The sequence below is a fragment of the Delphinapterus leucas genome, chromosome 15 (assembly GCF_059928025.1).
Source record: "Delphinapterus leucas isolate spDelLeu-1000000601 "Yukka" chromosome 15, BTC_Dleu_Yukka2, whole genome shotgun sequence".
NCBI lineage: Eukaryota > Metazoa > Chordata > Mammalia > Artiodactyla > Monodontidae > Delphinapterus > Delphinapterus leucas.
Window position 1 is genome coordinate 26,416,756 of NC_143143.1, and position 21,204 is coordinate 26,437,959.

At 39.0% G+C, this 21,204-nt stretch overlaps 2 protein-coding genes across 14 annotated transcripts in view; both read right to left on the reverse strand.

Annotated features, from left to right (window-relative positions):
- Window positions 1-21,204, reverse strand: part of MRTFB (myocardin related transcription factor B) — a 200,553-nt gene that overhangs the window by 141,196 nt on the left and 38,153 nt on the right. The window contains exon 1 of one of the 13 annotated variants that reach the window (XM_022552257.3): window positions 20,830-20,920. The exons of 10 other annotated variants lie outside the window; for them this stretch is intronic. The gene's annotated coding sequence lies outside the window, so the exon portion shown is untranslated. Of the gene's footprint in view, window positions 1-370; window positions 485-18,439; window positions 18,530-20,829; window positions 20,921-21,204 lie in introns of those variants that run through there. 2 more of the 13 variants (XM_089896138.1, XM_089896137.1) reach the window with 2 other exon arrangements.
- ERCC4 (ERCC excision repair 4, endonuclease catalytic subunit) overlaps window positions 1-21,204 on the reverse strand; it is a 184,421-nt gene that overhangs the window by 3,824 nt on the left and 159,393 nt on the right. Inside the window, exons 15-16 of the mRNA XM_022552226.3 lie at window positions 20,830-21,199; window positions 371-18,559 (exon numbers count right to left, since the gene is read on the reverse strand). The gene's annotated coding sequence lies outside the window, so the exon portion shown is untranslated. The remainder of the gene's footprint in view (window positions 1-370; window positions 18,560-20,829; window positions 21,200-21,204) is intronic.

A 21,204-nucleotide genomic window follows, 5' to 3' on the forward strand; every position in this document is an offset into this window, starting at 1 on the left:
ATAATAAAGCATAACATGCCGAAACCGTTGTTTTTCTTCCATCTTCAATATTAAAATGGCTACACAAAAACCAATTTTGATAAGTTTTTTTTAAATGCACACTGATAATGACAGCCGTCACATACAATCTAACAAAATTGTTTCAAATGAAGTTAAAGACAACTAAGCGCTACTAGAGCCAGCTTAACAGAAAAAGAAACCGAACGAACTTTTTGGCCAACATTTAAAAAATCTCATGCTGAAAAGCTGACAGACTAAGTTAAGATAGTGGAAATGCAGAAAGGGGCATTAATTCAGAGACAACATTTCAAGGCTTAATGGCTGGCTCCGTTGAAAGGTAAAGGAGAATAAAGAATTGAAGGTGGCTGACCTGGGCAGCTGCAAAAGCTGGCAGGCAGGGATGAGTAGTGGGGAAGATGAGTGTTCACTGTGAGAGACTACAGGCCCTTCAGAGGGAGCTCTGAGAAAGGCTGTGGCTGACGGGACAGCTATTTGGTTTGAAGCAAATCACTTAACCTCTCAGGGATCTGGTTTCCTAATTCAAAAAAATGAAAATGACAAATGAAAAGAAGAAAAGGCAAGAATATTTACTACATTTCTATGTACTTAGTCTGGCACTAAGTTTTTTACTCTATGCTTTCCTTACCTTTGCCCTAATGACCTCCCTGTGGGCAGGTATTACTCTCATTTTACAGGTGAGAAAACCAAGGCTTGGAAAGATTAAACAAAAGTGAGAGATTAGCGCAAAAGCCAGGATTCCAACTTCAGAGCCCGTAGTCCTTCTAAAATAATACATTTATGTGCCAAAGCTCAAATGAGTTGGAGCAAATGACTGGGAGGGACAGATGTTACTGGGGTAGGAGGAAGTGGTGCGGAGGGGAGAGGCAGCTGTGGAAGGCTCCGTGGGCGCGACTCTTCACACACGCACTGGGGGCCCACGGCCAGCTCAGTCACACCTCCGTGTAAAGACCCTGTCCATCAGGCAGTTACGACGGTAAGATGAAGAAAACACTCTCCTCGAGCAAACACTCAAGGTGTAGCTGGAATTAAACTCCAGATTGGAAGAAGATGAAATCTAAAATTGTAGATGTACTGCACATAAACAGGACACGTTTTTGACATCAGGTTATAATTCTTTCAAATAAACAACTTCTAAGCAGGGTTTTTATTTGTAGCAGTTGGATTTTTATGTGTAGCCATTAAATACATAGCCGAAATGTACTATAAATATACAGAACACGGACAATACACTACATAGAAGTAGTTATATAACTGCTCTTCTGTGCTTGAAGTGGCTGTCATAGCTCTAAACATGACAATGTGATGATTTATTTTTTTTTAACTTGCTTACTGCAGACATGTTTCAAACAAACATAACATGGAGCAAAATGCATACCTAACACTCTTCACAGTGAGACATTCTCAAGTATTGTAACTAACATTTACGTAAAGAATGTTTCTGAAATATTCATTGTAATCCATCTATAAATAAAAATTTGAATTAGCAAAAGTTTAAAACACATGTGGCTTTTAAATTACTATCTAAAAAGACACAAGGAACTAGAAAATTTTATTTGTTCCCCAAGTAAAACACCCAAAACCCAAGTCTTTTTAGCTTGAACAATTGCATTTTCCAAGTTTATTCAAAATGAGTGATTCTCAGAGAATAAGCACTGATTGGAGGATTAATTTTAAGCTGAGATGATTTCCATATTTATCAAATACTGGGTTAAAAACAAACTAGTTTTGTTGAACCATAAATTAGCCTTTGATCTAAATGCTAAGAAGTAAATATTTATAAACAGATTAAACAAATGTTTACTTAACAGATAAAAAATATACTGTACTCCTATTTCTAAGTTCTCTAAGGCAGGGAGAGGAGGTAGAAGGGAAAAGGAGGAAGGGAAGAAGGAAAGAGAAAAACAGAGAAAGAAAGGGGAAGAGAAAGGGCCACTAAAAGAAGGGCAGTCTCTTCTTGCTGTTTTCTAGCTCTTTACACTTCTTGGTATTAGAAATCAGTAAATTTGAATTTAAATTTAAACAAAGATATTAAACAAAGTATTGTAAAATACATGAAGAAAGATGAAGTTTAATTTACTTGTCCAAGCTATCTTGACTAGTTAAGTAGCAGAGCTGGGACTATGAGTCCTCCTCTGTACGAGTCCCCCTAACTTATAATCTAGTTCTTTGGTTCCTAATTAATCCCAAGAGAAACCCTCTTGTCCGAGGCAACCATGCCAGATAGTAAGTTGGTAAACTGAAAAACTCAGTTAATAGAGGAGTCATTACAACTGATACACATAAATCTTAAGACATTTTCTTCTACGTTAGAATGCAGAAATGTCCATGTGTTTGCCAGTATTCCAACACAGGGTCAAGGCCATCTCTTTGCAGATGTGTCAGCTCTCTGGCACAAACCACCACTATCTATGACTCCTAGTTTCCATTTCTTTAAAGTAGAACAAAAATTTAAAGGATTTTGAGCACAGCGTGTGTCTATATTTTTACAGTTCTGAAGCCAATTTATTTAGTTTCTCGCCCACACCCAATTCAATAGTATTAAGTAACATGGCTTTGTGGTCCCAGACACTTTAACATTTTTGCATTCATAGTTCATCAGTTTACATAATATTTAGTTAAACTGCGTAATTATAATTACTACCACTACTGGCATAAACATATTTAGGAATAAACACAGCTGACTTTTGGTTAGTGAGTGCAGAAATGCATCACCACACTTCAGTGTCACCTCCTCATCACGCCCATTCAGTGTGTCCTGGGACAAAGGGGTTGGAGAAGGCTGGTCATCCCTCAAGCCAACCAAGTTTAGGATGGATAAGACAGGTTCCACCCCGAAACATTTTAAAATTGATGTTGATGCCAAGGGCACTTCAAATTGGAAACTTGATCTTTTTAAGTTTTCTGGAGTCTGTTAATACAAATTACTTCATAGATATTACTGTCTAACTTCATGCAAGATGCGTTAATATTGTACTCTGAGACAACAGTTCAGAGTACATACCAAATAAATGTTAATATTCAGAGTTTTATAACAGTACTCTAGCAGATAGTACAATTATACATAAGTTTCTAATGCCGTTAGTTAAATACGAAATAATCTATTCTCAGTGTATCACAGTCCTTTCAAAATACTTGTGAATTCTTCTCTCCATTAAATGCACTTTGGCATACATCACAAAACAGCAATTTCAATCAGCTGTGAAACATCAGTTGTGGATAAGTGTTTTGTTGTTGTTGTTAATTGAGATATAATTCACATAACATAAAATTCACCATTTTAATGTGTAGAATTCAGTGATTTTTAGTACAGTCACAAGGTATGCAACCATCACTATCTAATTCCAGAACATTTCATCATATCTAAAAGAAATCCCACCCCCATTAGTAGTCACTTGCCAGCCAGGAAGTGACTACCCACCCCCAGCCCTTGCTACCACTCACCTACTTTCTTGTCTCTATGTATTTGCCTATTCTAGACATTTCATTTAAATAGTTTTACTTCCTTTCTAATCTGGATGACTTTTATTTCTTTTCTTGCATTATTTCCCTGGCTAGACATTCTGTACAATGTTGAATAGAAGCGGCAAGAGTGGATATCCTTTCTTGTTTCTAATCCAAGTGGGAAAGCTTTCAGTCTTTCACCATTAGCATGATGCTGGCTGTAGGTGTTTCACAGATGCCCTTTATCAGGCTGGGAAAGTTCTCTTTTATTCCTAATATTTTGGGTGTTTTTATCACAAAAGGGTGTTGGATTTTGTCAAATGCTTTTTCTGTATTCATTGAGATAATTGTGGGTTTCCCGCCTCTTTATTCTGCTATATAATGTATTACATTAATTGATTTTTAGATGTTAAATCAATTTTGCATTCTTGTGATAAATCCCACTTGGCCATGGTATATAATCCTTTTTATAAGCTGCTGGATTGGGGTTGTTAGTGTTTTGTTGAAGATTTTTACATTATATTTAGAAGGCATATAGTCTAATTTTCTTTTCATGTGCTGTCTTTAACTGGTTTTGGTATCAACGTAATACTGGCCTCAAAGAATGAGTTGAATGTTTTCTTGTCTTCCATTTTTTGGAGGAGTTTACAAAGAATTGGAGTTAATTCTTCTTTAAATTGGTGGAGCCATCTGGTTCTGGGCTTTTCTTTTTGGGAAGTTGTATGATTACTCATTCAATTTCTTTGCTATAGGTCTATTTCAGATTTTCTGATTCTTCTTGAGTCAGTTTTGGTAGTTTGCATCTTTCTAGAAATTGGTCCATTTCATCTGGGTTGTCTAATTTGTTGACATGCAACTGTTCATAGTATCCCCTTATAATTATTTTCATTTCTATAACATCAGTAGTAATGTCCCCACTTTCATTCCTGATTTTGGTAATTTGAATCTTTTCTCTTTTTTTCTTAGTCTAACTAAAGCTTTGTCCCCTTTTTTTAATTTATTCAAAAAACCTACTTTTGGGGCTTCCCTGATGGCGCAGTGGTTGGGGGTCCGCCTGCTGATGCAGGGGACACGGGTTTGTGCCCCGGTCCAGGAGAATCCCACATGCCGCGGAGCAGCTGGGCCCGTGGGCCATGGCCGCTGGGCCTGCGCGTCCGGAGCCTGTGCTCCGCAACGGGAGAGGCCACAACAGTGAGAGGCCCGCATACCGCAAAAAAACAAAAACAAAAACAAAAACAAAAACCTACTTTTGGCTTCACTGATTTTCTCTGTTTTCTTTATTATTTAGTTCTGCTCTAATCTTTATTATTTCCTTTCTTCTGCTTGCCTTGGGTCTAGTTTGTTCTTCTCTTCTAGTTTTGTTAAGGTGGCAAGTTAGGTTATTGATTTCAGTTTTTTGGAAAAGATATTCTTAAATTTCCAAACTTTTCACAAAGTGATACAATATACATCTTAATGCACAGTATCCACATTATCCTTACAATGTGTGGTATTCATAAGTTTCAAAAAGCACTTATTATGTTCAAACTAGTTAAGCTTAAACGTTCCCAGAAGCATTTCTACAACACCAGAGTATAAGAGGACGAAAATCGCTTCAGATATCAGAACCACCATACCCTGTGCACACCTAGCCGCCTTCTGAACATACCCAATGATGAAAATGTCTCATTCCTCCACAGGCAGTCCTTTTCATCTCAGAGAATTCTACCACAATGCCCTTCCTCACACTGAAACGGAACCATCACTGCAGTAGGTTGTAGTTTCAAAAAGAAGACATGACGCTATCTTCAACCCTACATATTCTTCTTACAATGTGACTTCGGCATTCTTCTCATCAAAAGGTGGGGACTAAGCTGCCTCTGCTTGAATTTGTGCTAGTCTGTGCTACAGGGTAAGGGATGTTACATGACTTACAAGATTAGGTCATAATAGGTCTGCCTAGGTCTCTTGGAATATTCATCTTTGGAGCTGCTGAGATGCCACATAAGCCATCTGACTGCCCTGAGGCTGCTATACGGTGAGAAAACCAAAACTAGCCCATGACTAAGCTGAAGTGAAGAGACAGACAGAGATGCCCAGCCAATCACCAGCTACTTCAGCCACCTTCCCTTGCTGTTGCAGTTTCAGCCACTGTCTGACTGCAACCAAAACAGAAACCAAGCCAGAACTGCCCAGCTGAACCCTCCTCAAATCCCTGATCCACAGAGGTCATAGAAGATAATAAGTAATTATTGTGGGTTTCAGCCACTAAGTTTTGGGGTGATGTGCTACACAACAATAGTAACTGGAATATTGACTCTAGGCAACATGTACTCCTTAATCCCAGAGTCTACACCTGGGATCATGAAGACTAAGTCCAATTAATTTTTCAACACTGGAAATACTAGAGAAAATCATAGTTGATTCTCAGTCTTCTGTGAGCTTATTAAATCATTTGACAATTTTATTTTAAATCATGGTTTCACTTTTCACAGTTCTGGTCATACTAGCCTGGATTAGTTAAGAGACAGTTTATCTACATTTTCTTAATTATGAGACCCAGAACTATATCCAGTCCTCCAATGACGGTATACATGAACTGTTGAGAAATGTAGGAAGACTACGTCACTCACTAGCGAGGCTTTTATTAATTTGGTGTGAGTTCATATGTATAAACTTTGAATAAAATCCGAGTTAAAGTTTTGGAATTAGACAAATATGGAGACAAAATTCAGCACTATCACTAAGAAGCTATACGACCTTCAGTAAAGTGTATAACCTCAATAAAGCTTAATTCTTCATTTATAAATTGGGGTCATAGTACCCAACTCATGGGATTATGACAAAGGTTAAACGTAAGCACACGAGTAGCTACTGTTGTAATGTTTTCTCCAATCACAATGCTCCTCATCCTCTTCCTGTTGAACTGATTTTTTGTCTGTTTTGATCCAAGGTCAGGGCCTCACACTGATCTCTATTAAAGTAGCTCTTATTATATACAGCCCATTGCTTCACTCACTTATGATCTTTTACACAAATAACCGTTTATAGAAGATGTAGTGGAAGAAAAAACCCCATTAATGATAGCAACAAAAAGATAAAATATCTAGAAATAAATGTAACTGGGAATGTATAAAATCTTTATAAGGAAAATGTTAAAACATGACTGAAGAACTCCAGAGAAGACTTGAAGAACTAGAGTGTATTATATTATTGGACAGGAAGACTCAGCATCATAAAGATGTCTGTTCTGCCTAATTCAACTTATAAAATTTAAATGATTGAAATAAAAATACAAAAAAGATTATTTTTCCTTTGGAAGTGGGGTGGGGAACCTAGACAAGTTAATTCTAAAGCCCTTATGGAAAAGAAAAAAACAAAACAAAACAAGCAGAAGTAGTCTGGAAAACCAATGAAAAAGAGGAGTGCTACTAGACCTAGCATATATTAAAATATATTACAATACCTCAATGATTAAAACAGTATGATATTAGTATACGAAGTGAGAGACAGGAAGACAAATGATACAGAAGAGAATGTCTAAAAATTAGATACATATATACATAGAAATTTATTATATAATAAAGTTGGAATTGCAAATTAGAGTTAAAAACATGGACTTTTTGAAGAAAGGTACTGGGATAACTGAGTAGCCATTTGGGGGAAAAAAAGTTAGAACCAAACCTAACATAGTTCAGCAGGATAAATGGCTCATGAATCAGAGATTTAAAGGTTAAAATATGAGACGAAAAAGGTTACAGAAGAAAATATGGGAAGTCCTCCATAGCCTTGGAGTTGGGAAAACCTTTCCATCACTCCAACTCCTGAAGCCATAAAAAAAGATGGATAAATTATATATGCATATGTATTTATATGTATATTCATATAAACTTTACATGCCAAGAAAACCATAAACAAGATGAAAAGTGACTTACCAGGAAGTCTGTATTTGCAACTTACAATACACAGAAATAAGCTCCTACAAACAGAAAAGGAAAAGATCGATAATCGAGATTTTTAAATGAGCAAAGAATATGAATAAAGCTCAGAGAAAAGGAATGTTCTTTTAAAATATGACAAGATGCCCAACCCTCCTCACGAAGAAAGAAATGTTAAAATTACCACGAGAAATCGATTTTATTTAGATTGGCAAAATTCTGAAAGTTTAATAACACAGATTGGCAAGACTGGGCCTTACCTCATAAATTAGAGGAATATAAAATGGTACAACCTTTACGGATAAAAATTTGTCAACATCTATTAAAATTACAAATGCACTAACTCTTTGACCTAGCAATTTATCGTCTGGGAATTTACATGTTCAAAATGAAACTGTAGGTGGGACTTCTAGAATGGCAGAGAAAAGAGCTCAGCAAATCCTGTCTCTAATGGCAATGATAAAACAAGACAAAATTGCCAAAAACAACCTTTTCAAAACTCCAGAAATTGATGAAAGGCATACACCAAACGGAAAAACATTTATTCAATAAAAAAACTACTGAATCTTCATTTAAAAAAAAATATTCTGTGGCATTTTGCAAATCACATCTATCTGGTAAGGAGCTGACTGCATCCAGAATATAAAGGATTTAACATTCAAAATAAAAGACAAAAAAAATTCCAATTTAAAAATGGGCAAAATATTTGAATAAGCATTTCACGAAAGATATACAAATGCCGGATAAACACATTAAAAGATGATCAGTATCATCAGTCACTAGGAAAAATGCAATTAAAACCACATTGACACTAGAATGGCTATAGTAAAAGACAGACAATAAAAAATGTTGGCAAGGATGTGGATGGAGAAACAGGAACCTTCACACAGTGCTGGTGAGAATGTAAAATGATACAGCTACTTTGGAAAACCATTTCATTTGGTATTTCCTTAAAGTGTTAAATATAATTTTACCATGGGGGCTTCCCTGGTGGCGCAGTGGTTGGGAGTCCGCCTGACGATGCAGGGGACACAGGTTCGTGCCCTGGTCTGGGAAGATCCCACATGCCGCGGAGCGGCTGCGCCCATGAGCCACGGCCGCTGAGCCTGCGCGTCCCGAGCCTGTGCTCCGCAACGGGAGAGGCCACAACAGTGAGAGGCCCGCGTACCGCAAAAAAAAAAAAAAAGGTAATTTTACCATGATCCAGCAATTCCACTCCTCATTATCTAACCAAGAGAAACGAAAACATAAAATCCACACAAAGATTTGTAAACAAACATTTATAGCAGCATTATGCATAATAGCTCAAAACTATAAACAACTTAAATGTCCATTAATTAGTGAATGGATTAACAAAATGTGGTATATCCCAATGGAATATTATTCGGCCACCAAAAAAAAGGAAAGAAATACTGATGTAACACAAACAAAACCAAAAAACATTATGCTAAGTGGAAGAAGCCAGATGTCAAAGAACACATGTTGTATGATTCCATTTATATGAAATTTCCAGAAAAAACAAATCTGTAGAGGCAGAAAACAGATTAGTGGTTTTCTAGGGTTGGAGATGCGAATAGGGATTAACTGTAAATGGTCAAAGATTTCTTTTTGGTGTGATGAAATGTAAAATCAGATGGTAGTGATGGTTGCCCAACTCTGTAAATTTACCAAAAACCATTAAAGTTTACACTTTTAAACGAGTGAATCTTATGGTATGTAAATGATACCTCAATAAGGCTGCTTTCAAAAAGTATTGTAATCTGTGTGTGAATGCTTATAGGAGCTTTATTTATAACTGCCAAAAACTGGAAACAACCCAAACATCCTTCAGTTTGAATGGAATAAAACACTGTGGTGCATGCGTATCACAGAACATCACTGAGCAATAACAGGGATGAGCCACTGACAACTGCAACAATTCAGACAGAATCTCAGATGTGTTATGCTAAGTCAAAGAAGCCACCCTCAGAGGGCTTCAGTACAGGGATGCTGCAAGAAAGCCAAAGCTACTGGTACAGAGAATGGATCCCTGGCTGCCAGGAGTGGGGCTGATACCAAAGAGGAAGACAAGGGAATTTCAGGGGGATGGAACTGTTCTGTATCTTGACTGTGGGTGTGGTTACACGACCCTATATATTTGGGTCAAATCAGAACTGTACGTCAGAAACATTGACATATGTGTATATTAAAAATAAATTTAGTGATGTTGTATAAGATTATTCATTGCAGCATGATTTTTAATAGCAACCAATCAGAAACAACTCCAGTCAAGATCAACAGGAAACGGGTTAAGTAAATTACTGTACATCCATACAATATAATACGACACAGTTGTAAGAAAGAATGAGAAGCTCTCCGGGTAATACTGATATGGAAAGATATCTGATTTATTGGTAAGTGAAACAGTGAATTAGAAAAAGAGAAAAAGAAGAATATACACCCATTCATTTTTGCTAAAAAGAAACTCTGAATGAAGACACAAGAAAGCAGTAGAGCCGTTTTCAACTATGTGAGTAAGTGTGAATGGGGTGTGCAATGCGGTGGCTGCTGCCAGAGGTGAGAGTGATTTTTAGTATTGTTTTATTATTATCTTTGAACATGTGAATGTAAAAAGGAAACAAATCAAAACAGAATTTTTTGAATATTGTTCCATCCTCCAATATATACATACTCTCATCGCTGTGTCATCCGAAATTTGTTTGCCTTTTGTATGTTCTTCTTAGTCAGTGATTAAAATATTGAATTGAAGAGAACTAGGGAAGTCCTTGCAATAAACTAATAAAAATCTTTCTTAAATTAATGTTAATCCATTACCACACACGATCCCGACTTCATGAGTTGCATGAAGCTTAACTGTGGGCGAGTTATTTAACTTCCCTAAACTTCTTTGTAAAATGGGTGTAAATGATATCTCCCTTGCGGGGTGCAAATTAAACGAGGCAATATATGTCAAGGGCTTGGAATCGTGCTTGGCACTGAGCAGGCATTCAATAATTGCTCATTGCCTTCATTTTTAGTTATGGTTGCTTCCTGGCTGATGCATTCATCTAACCGTCACAGCATTCAGCTCGTATTTCATGAGAGACCTTGTCACACAAGACCTGTGGTGGTGAAAGCTTTCTTCTGTTTGCTGGGCTGCCTGGGTTCAAATTCCAGCTCTGAAATTTTCTAGCTGGTGAGCAAACCACTTAAACTTCCAAAGCCACAGGATCTTTAGTTTAAAATGGGGGTGGCAACGGTACTTATTTCACAGGATTAAAGGGAGAATTGAATGGAGTTGAGGTTCAGAGCAGAGCTTTGAGCACATAGTAAGTAGTCAATAAATATTAGAAATTCGTACTATTATTTTGTCTACCACATTCCTGGTTCCCTACTATGTGAAATAACGTAAGAAATATTGCAATTATTATCTGAATTTCGTAAACACTTCATGCTAAATCTCATTTCTAGCTTCTCTTGACTTTCTAATTATACTTCAAACTTCCAAATAAAAAAAGTTTATTCCTACCAACTCTTCTGACACACATACACACACAAACATTCTGATGAATAAATGATAATAGGGTTTTTAAATTTCCCTAACACAGGCATAATACAGGCTAGCTCTAAAAGTAACAGAGGTTGAAATCAATATTCATATTTTGTATTGTTTTCTCTAATATTTGAGATTTACCAGGCTTTGGATTTCTAGATACTTGGCAATATAACATGGCTATATATATATATATATACACCAATTTTTTTCTGAAAGAAAAAACAAAACTAGGTACCCAAACTAATCTTGGTGATTACAAGAATTTCCCAGAGTCGTCGTTTTTTTTTTTAAGTACCATCAGTAAAATAAAAGCTGTCTATGTACTTTTATTCCTTATAACACTGTTATCTCTTTAGCTGTTTCCTAAAGTAGCCAGAAAAGTTCAGGATTTAGAATTTAGTCCTTGAAAGTAATTGTTTAGGGCTACAATTTCTGTACTGGAAATGACTAAACCAATGCAGGGGAAGGAGCTTGGGTTTCTGTGTTCCGCAAGCCCTTTGTTTTCCAAGCAGCATTATTTTAATTATTTCCTATAAATATATCACTGTCCTTAAGAAAAATATTTTTCAGATAAAGATTAAAAATCTTTAATCATCACTTGGAACATCACTTGGAAATGACCTCAGCATATTACAAACCTTCTAAAACAGATTTAGTGTATGAAAACCCATTTGCCAAATAAGAAAAGCAACTATTACATGGAATTTCATTAATCAAATTATTTTAAGAAGAAAAAGACTTTAAGAGTTTTTATCAGATGAGCGGCAACAGAGTATTTTCAGAAAATTGTGGGAGATATGGTAAAAAAACAAAACAACAACAACAAAAAACCTGCCATCTGGAGAGAACTGAGGTGTTAGCCAGAGAGGGATTCTGCTTACCCTCACCCACCCCTACTGCTGCCCTCAACTCCTCTGAGGTTCCCCCTCCAAGCTGCCCCTGTTGGCTGATATAACCATTCTTTCTTTGCCAGGCCAGGATTTCCATTAAACCTTGGGTAGGAATTAAGATTTCCTTTAGAATCCAAGAGAGACCTGGAACCCCAAGTATTTATCCCCAATGGAATTCTGACCATGAAGCAAAGATGGCCTTTCTGGAAGGGCTGGACAGAGGGTGTGCCAGGTACGGCTGTTACATACACCTGCCCCCAGGTAGAGGCAGCTGCTCTCGCCGACTTATCTGAGGTAGACAGCAGTGAGCAGACACCCCTGTTAGCACGACATATAGTCTCTTTCTCCTTAGCACGCTGCATGGTTAAAGACTGTCAACCTTAAATGGTCCTGGAGGCTGCAGGTAAGTGATTCTAGAGAGGTCTTTACCTGAACTGCTAAGGGGATTCCAGTAAGTACCAAAATACAAAACAAAAGGCAGATTTCTCAGTTTTGAACAACTCAAGCCCATGCACACCAGCAAAGTACTCAAAGAACACACGGGGGGGGGGAAACAGGGAAAAGTGTAGTTATTTTTAAAATATTTATAGAGAAAAACTGAAAATAATCTATTGACCATCAGTAGGTTAAATAAATATTGGTACATTCATTTCACTGAAATTATGCTATAACAAAATAAAAACCACATAGAGCTAAACAAACTGAAAAGGGAAAATGTCTATTTTATATATATATATATATATATATATATATATATATAATTAAGTAGAAAAACGTGGCTACTGAACAGAATGGATTATGTGTGCAGATAACACATACACAGAGCAGTCAAGAGAAAGAATGGGGCAGGTAAGGAGAGTGGCATGTAGGCTGCAGCCAAGGGCAGGCAGGGAGAGTGTGTGTAAGGCAGGCTGAATGCCAAAGAAACAGAGAAGGTGAGAGGAGAAGAGATGGGGCAGGAGACAAAGAAAGAGAAGAAATGGGCAGGAGGCAAAGAGAGACCAAAGTGATGCACAGGGACAGACATGGAAGTATACACTCTAAATGGCTATTGCTCTGAGTGTCCCATACAGTGGCCACTAGCCACATGTGTCTATTTAAATTTAAAATCGTTAAAATTCAATAAAGCTAAAAATTCAGTTCTGCAGTCACACCAGTCACATTTCAGGTGCTCAGCAGCCACATGTGCTTCATGGCTACTGTCCTGGCAGCACAGGACAGAGCGTCCCCATCACTGCACAAAGTTCTACTGGGTAGTGCTGTTCTATACGCTTTGGTATTGTGTAAATTTTTTAATAGTGAGTGTGTTGTACTTTTCTAGTCTGCGAAGAAAATAAAGGTATTTCCACTTTGGGAAAAAAACAGGTTTTGGGTTTTTTTCCTCATTCTGTACCTCTTTTAATAGTTATTTTTCAAACACCACAGAAGCACCAGAGGTTTCATAAGGGCTTAATGACCTTTATTCTGCCAATTTTCTCCAAGTTATTTGATTCTTACTAACTCAGTTCTACTTAACAAGAGTTCAGATGCCACCAAAAGAAGGAAGACAACGACATATATTTGGAACATCGTGACATTGCTCTCGTTCTCTAAAATCTAAAAAAGGTTATGTTACTCATTCTTAGTAGAAGCAAGCACAGTTGACAGAAAACCCTCTGCAGTTTAGACAAACATTTTAAATTGAAGGTTTTCTTCAAAAGAATAATAGCACTTAAAAATAGTATTCTTTTTTTTTCTGATTCAATTCAGTACAAAGTAGAGAAGAAAAAAAAAAAACAGCCTAAAGCTTAAAAGAAAAAAAAAAGTGCCACTTTAACTGAAAAAGAGAATGGCAATGCTAAGAATCAGTTTTCAACTGAAGGCTGTAACATCAAAGTGGTGAATGTTCATAATAACCAGTTCCTCAGGGCTTTCTCATGTAATAGAAGTTTGAAGCATCTGGTGAGGTTTTAAGCAGGTAACATTTTAAAGAAAAGTTAATAGAAAGGTCTCCAGAAAAAAACATAAGGCACATATACAAGTTTGTGGGGAATGCACAGGTAATACCATTTTGAGACCCTGAGTGCCCTCTGAAAAACCACTGACTGCTGCTGGAAGATTGCAGTCCCAGTCCCTGCTGGGATCCCCGTCAGTATCCAGTAACCCACAGGGTCCCACGGCAGATCTAATCTGTGCCCTGAAAGTTCTCCTCAAAACCCTCCACAGATCACATCCACCTACTTTCCTAATGCAACCACCCACTAGCCTATCACCAGACCTTAAATTCCAATCATAACCATCTATTCAAGGTTCTTACCACAGGGTCATGCATAATATATAAAGATATAAAGCCACAGTAATTAAGACAGTGTAGAAGTGACACATGGATATACTAAGGACCAGTGGAGCAGAGCCCATGCATAGTGAGCGATCTGGATACAAACAATCTGGATACAAAAGACAAAGTGGCATAACAAACCAGTGGGGGAGAAGATGGACTCTGCAATCAGAGATGCTGGCCCGTGCAACTAGTTTATATTCACACGGAAAATTGTTCCCTATCTCATACCCACACACAAATAAATTCCATGTGGATTAGACTTATGCTGAAGAGCAGAACTCTTCTTTTGGAAGAAAATACGGTAGGATCTCTTTATGACCCCAAAGTACTCAGAGTACAGAGGAATTTATTAAACATGGTATAAAAAGTACCAACCATACATGAACAGACGAATAAGTATGACTTGATTAAAATGTAAAACTTGTACACAACAAAGCACACCATAAAGAAAGTGGAAAGATAAGCCACTGGGAGAACATATTTGAAACGCAAAATATCAACTAAGATAAATAGCCAGAATATATAAAGTATTAAAGATACTTTGTAAAGATACAAGGGGGAAAAAAATCAAACCAATAAAAAAAACACAAGTCACAAAAGAGAAAAAAAAGAAACACACAAAGTCACAAAAGAGGCAACTGAAACAGCCAAATAAACATAAGAAATGATGCTCAAACACACCAGAAATCAAGGAAATGCATTATTTCAAATTAGCAAAAATGTCAAAGTCTGGCAATACCAAGGCTTGGCAAGGATACAGAGCAACAGGAACTCTCAGACAGTGCTGTTAGGGGCTGAAATTTGTACAACTACACTGGGGAATTATCTGGCAACATCTAGTGAAGTCAAGGATGCATATGCCCTATGCACCAGCAATGCTACCTCTAGGTACAAACCCTAGAGAAGGTCTTAAATATGCTCAAGAAGACATGTTCACAGTAACACTGTTTAATAGCAAAGCATGAAAATAACCAAAACTTCCACTGACAGAGAAGGAATAAACTATAGTATAATCCTGGGATACCATAGAGCAAAAAGGAAGAATTACTACTACACACTTCTACACAGATACAGCTCATACATAATGTTAAATGAAAACTCAAGTTGCGGAAATATATACACAAGATCCACAAACTACATACACTGTATATTAACACATATGCATGTAATGTTAAGTAGAAAGCCAAGCATGGGAATGACAGACACACACCCATTTCAGGATGATGGTTCTCTGCATAAGGAAGATGGGGAAATGTCAGCTGGGAGGGTACACAGGAAGCATCAAATACTTTATTTTATATAATCTTAAGCTTTTAATGTAAAGCAAAGGTAGCAAAATGTTGAAATTTGATTAAGTTGTTTAAAGATTATATTATTCTCTACACTGTTCTGTATTCATGAAATATTTCAAAAGCATGAAGTAACTTGTATTTTAAAGAAAGAGAAAAAGAAGCAGAGGCTGAAATTTATCAAAATGGTTGTCTTCTGATATTGAGCCCCTGGCTATGGATAACTTTCTTCTTTCCTTCTTAGTTTTCCATATTTTCTAATTTTCTTCCCATAAAGTCAACCCAGATACTTCTAGTCCAATTTATTCTCTCCCTTCTTACTCCCCAAACCAACACTGTACTTTCTTGCTCCTTTGGTACAGACTTGGTATTGTAGTATGCACTGTCTCCTACACTGGAATATGGGTTCTTGGAGGGTCCATCACATGCATTCTCATTTTTACAAAAATTATGTACTGAATGCCTACAATGCACCAGATACCATGCCAGGAGCTACGGAAGGATAAATGAACAAAACCTACGCTGTTCCTTCCTCCATAGAGTTTATAGTCTCAAAGAATAGAAACATTAACCATAGAAAAAAACTATTAATATATAATTAAAAACTGTGAGTAATACTATGAAGGAAAAGAATAGGTGCCATGGGACCACATAACAGAAAGGCCTAATATACTTTACATTGGATAGGAGAAATAGCAATATGCCAGGAAGGGAGGGGTGGAAGGGCCTCCAGACCCACGAGTGTCTTTCCTACTAGCCTGAAGCAATGATGGCAGGGGTTGCTTCTGACCCATAGCTGTGCCCCCTACTTTCATGGTGCTTTAACAAATGCTTCTTGGTTGGTTCTAAGAAGCCTCTGAGCAATCAGGAGATTCTGTGCCTATAGCTCTAACGCAAGAAAGAAGTCCTTGGGGGATGGCCCAAAAGGCAAAAGAAGTAGTCGTCCAAAGAGGCAGAACAGAGTCTGAGCCCACTGTGTGGTAGCTCAGTTCCTCAAAAAGCACTTGCCATATATTCTCTCATCCTCCTGTCCTGAAAGAGCTAACCTTTCTCTTCAACCTTCCAGCCACCCATCCCCTTCCTTGCCCAGTACCTTCATCCCCTAGTTACTCAATTCAATACATTTAAGTGGACCTACGCGTGCCAAGCTAGGTTTATGAAGATCCACACAAGCATAGCCTCTGCCTCAAAGAGCTTTCCTTCTAGACCAGTGGATCAACTGGGGGTGACTGTGTCCCCCGGAGGACATTTAACAATGCCTGAAGACATTTCTGGTGGTCACGTGGGGCGGAAGGGAGGGGGTGCTACTGGAATCCAGGGGGTAGAGTCCAGGGATGCTGCTAAACAGCCTATATGAGGCTCGAGGACAGCCCCTCCACAACAAAGAACTATCTGGCCCAAATGTCAGTAATGCCCAGGTAGAGAGACCTGGTACAGGTTACTTAGAACCACGTCTATAAGTTGACTGCTAAAGCAGGGCAAATGTCAGAGGACGATGGCCAGAGGCCAAGCAGGTCGAGTGTCAGAGGCCTAGGAGAATATTAAACACCAGGTGTAAAAAAAAAAGTCAATAGTGCCGAGGTTAGACAGGTGTATTTTTACAAAATGTCAATAGTGTTGAGGTTGAGAAACCTGCTCCAGAGAATTAGCAGCATTATTACATCACAATGCAACAGGAGTACAAGGTGTTCCATACGAAGGTGAGGAGGTATCTAGTATAGAACCAGGGGTAAGAAAGATTTCCTTGAAAGTGACATCTAATTCAAAACCTGAAAAACAGATGAGTTAAGTATGGGATGAAAGGACAGAAGCAGGATAAAGCAGCTTCCAGACAGAAGGTACAGCCAGTAGGCAAGGGACCATGGAACAGAAGAAAAATGTTCGTTTGATGGGAACATGGGGAGTGGCTATGGAAGGGCTGAGGAGATAAACGGGCCCAGATCATACTGAGCTTGCGTGACGGGTTAAGAAATGCAGACGTTATCTTTAGGGCAATAGGAAGCCACCGAAAGGATTTACACAGAGGAGGGATATGGACAAAACTTGTTTTAGGACAACCGCCCCAGAGAATGAACTGCTAGGGAACTGAGTAGGAGGGGCTCCTGTGGTTCAGGTGACAGAGGCGTGGCTTTGACCGCATGGTGGTTCTGAGGGCAGAGGGAGGCACTCAGGGATGCTCAGACACAGGCTGTGATGTGTACCTATCACAGTCCTCGAACTAGCCATCCCAGAGCCCTCAAATTCCAAAGCTAAGTTTTCTGCAATTCATCTGTGGCCCAACCTAACCAGAATTATGTGGCAGCAAAACCAGAACCTGAACTGACTTGAAGCTATTTATAGTACATTTATCCTATTTAATGTGAATGTTTCAAGGCAGAGGATTAATGTCTGCCTGCAGGATGCTGCCCCAGACCTCACTGGGTAGCATATTCACTTTCTAAAATTCAAAGAAGTCTGTATTCCAAAATGCAGCTGGACCCAAGGGTTTAAGATAAGGGACTGTGGACCCCTATACAAGGTGCTGAATAAACTTTTGTCAAACTACATGAAATTAGGCAAAGTAGGTTACTGAATTATTATTTGTTCAAAGTATTTTTCTAAAAACAGTATGAAACTTCCACATACCACATATATACATACACATAATTTGGCATGGGATCCTAGCAGAGTCACAGTAGTGAGATTTGGGGAAAGAACCTAAAAAAATTATTTCACAAAAACTTATTTACTTCACAATTCCTCCTCCTGGGATTGCTGCACAGAAGGAAGAGTAGGTATAATCAGTAGCAAGAACCAGATCTCCCTTTTAGTAGAATAATTCCAAGTAAAGCCAGTTGGAAGTTAAAAGAGACTTGAGGTCGCCTTCCTAATCGCTGTTAGCACAGCCGCAAACACATCAGTAACTTGCCTGACGCTTGCTTGATAAAGGAGACCTGGCTGTTTTGTGCTTGGGCCGAGTACTGCAAATACGAACAGCTGTGTCAAGTGGTCACAGGCCACGGCTGCAGAGGCAAGGAGGCACTCACTCTCGTTCATTCATTCCTTCATTCAACACACGTCTGTGAAGAGGTTTCTGTGTGCCCGGCACTGTTTGTTCTAGATGCTGGGGATACAGCGTTCATGAGACCCCTCAGAGGTTATGGATTCTACAGGGGCACACGGACATGAAGCATACAATTACAATCAGGTGTAAAAAGTTATGACGGGAAAGCATAATGACAATATACAGCAGAGGGACCAAATGTAGTAGGAAGAAAAGAATCTAGAAAGACCTCTCTGAGCAAGTGATATTGAAGCTAAGACCTAAAGGATAATTAAAAATTATCTAAAGGGATCTAAAGAGAGTAAGAAACTGAACTGAAGCAAACCAGAAAATTGGAGAAAACCAGAGAACAGAAGAAAATAATGCCTGAACTCAGAGACTGCAGCCTCGAGTGTAGGCTCGAAAGAAGCTATTACCCTGAAGAAATCCTACTGGAAATTGGACTACATTTTCTGATGTTCTGGAAGGTACTTTGCACTTAAAGATAGAATAAATGTGGGAAGTGGGGTTTAAAATACTTAAACATTTATTTTATGCTTATTTAGACTAAAGGAAAACAACCCTTCTATGTAATAAAATACACCTAAAATGCACTTCCAACAGATAAATTGAATAGTTGTATATTGAAACATTTAGAACACTTACAGTGAGTTTGAATAATAAATTAGGTCATCAGCAATATGCTGCCAACTTTGTAAAGCACTATGGTCTGGCACGGTATTTTAAAATAATAAATTTACCAGAAACATAATTGAGATATTCAGATGTCAACTGAGAAGGCTTTGGCAACGTTAAAGGTTCCAACCACAAATACATCAGTGTAAGTCATGTTATATTTTGAACCTATGACAGTTTGAAAAGCAACTGCTTGTATTCTACCCCAAAGACCCGAAGGAACCAGCCATCCATAGTAGCTATTTCTATTGAGAGACTCATTACTCCAGGCCAGAGTACCAGAGTTTTAAAAACTAGTGTTAGCACATTTTCGTTCTATGTGTGTACTACTTTTTATCCTAAAAAAAAATTCAAGAGATTTACTAAACCAAAGGCACTCACATTTGACTAGATACACCTGGGAGAATTTGGGGAAAAAAAAATCAAGCTTGAGGTAAGAGGAGGCAATAATACCTCACAACTGTTACTCAGTATCTTTGTGGGTATTCTTTTTTTTTTAAAAACCATCTCCTCCCCAATTTTTGTTAGGGTCATCTACTGACCACCCAGCACTCCTAAATTCCTTAGTGACTGGGCCTGATTTGTATTTTTTCTTTCTATGTAATCTCTGCCATCATGCTAGAGGAGCTGGAATTCCCTCTAATTATCCACTGTCCCAGTAATTCAATTTCCTCAACAACAGGAACCTTCCCATTCTCTCCAACCTCCCACAAGAACAATCACATCCTAGACCCATTTTAGAACCTGAATTCTGGAACAACCTCCTGTGATTACACTGTTTCCTCGTGCCTCCTGTACCTGTCCCATCACCCCTCCTTTCATCCATCCATCCATCCATCCATCCACCCATCCATTCATTCATTCTACATTCAACTACTGTTCACTAAATACCTGCCTTTTGCCAAGTTCTGTTCTAGGTGCAGGTGGAAAAGCAGTATTAAAAATATAATAACCCATACAGAAATCTTTGCCATCATGGAATATACAACTAAGTAAATAAGTAAAATATGTACTGTCAAGTAGTGATAAATGCTGTAGAGGAAAACAGAAAGGCAGGGGAGGGGGTGTGAGTGCTTGGCAAGAGGACCCCGTTTCAAACAGGGTGGTCAGAGGTGCCCCAAGAAGGAGACAGCTGAATGACCTAGCCCTGAAGGAGGTGAGGGTCAAGCTACAAAGCGTGCCCTGAGTAAGATGGGGATGAGAACAATGGCTTCTACTGTAAAACCACAGCTCTGGCTGCTGGGCTGAGAGCAGACCCGGGAGGAGTGAGAGGAGAAGCAGGAGACCTGGCTGTCACCTGGCTTTGTTGCAGCTCTTTCACGTGGTGCTGGTTGTCCCTCCCACAGCCCTGGCGCTACTGGGCTGGAGGCAAGGTGGCATCACCCTGGTCATCACTGTGGTTTCCAAACCATTCTCTCCCTCCTCCCTAAGTCTCTCGGCTTTGAATGTCATATCATGAGACTCTGTCACGACTACCGTGGCTGCTGTCCAACAATTCATCTTTCCTCAGCCACCTGTCCCCACGATCATTCGCCAAACCAGGACTTAGCCTCTGGCATCACAATTTCTGGCACCTACCCTCTGACTACCACCTCAGATTCCCAGCTCACTTTCTTTCAAATTCTGGATCCAACAATCCGTTCACCTCCTGGGGTCTCCACGCCACTGACCCCACCACCATTTTACTGCCCCTCATACCTTGATGGTCTCTCCCCTCCTCTACGTCATGGTCGGGCACTCAGCTCCGCTACTTCTTTGCGCCTGCTCGGCAGACCCTCAATGCTGCTTAAACCCATGCCACACCCACTCCACACTTGCCCCTGAACAGGGAAAAACCGATGGGCGGGAGGGAAGCCGAAAGCCAGTGGAGCGGTGCCCTTGGGCAGGTGAGAGGATGGCATCCTGTACAGAAGGAATGCCTTCGACGTGAGTGGAGAACTGCACGCACGGTGAGGGCGGAAGGCTGGGTGCGGGGCACACATCTGACGGGTGCAGGTTCGGCAGGAAAAGGTTGAGGATGTTCTCTTATGGCTGCTTCTCAGTGAATGGGAGTGAGGCCATTAAGTGACTGTG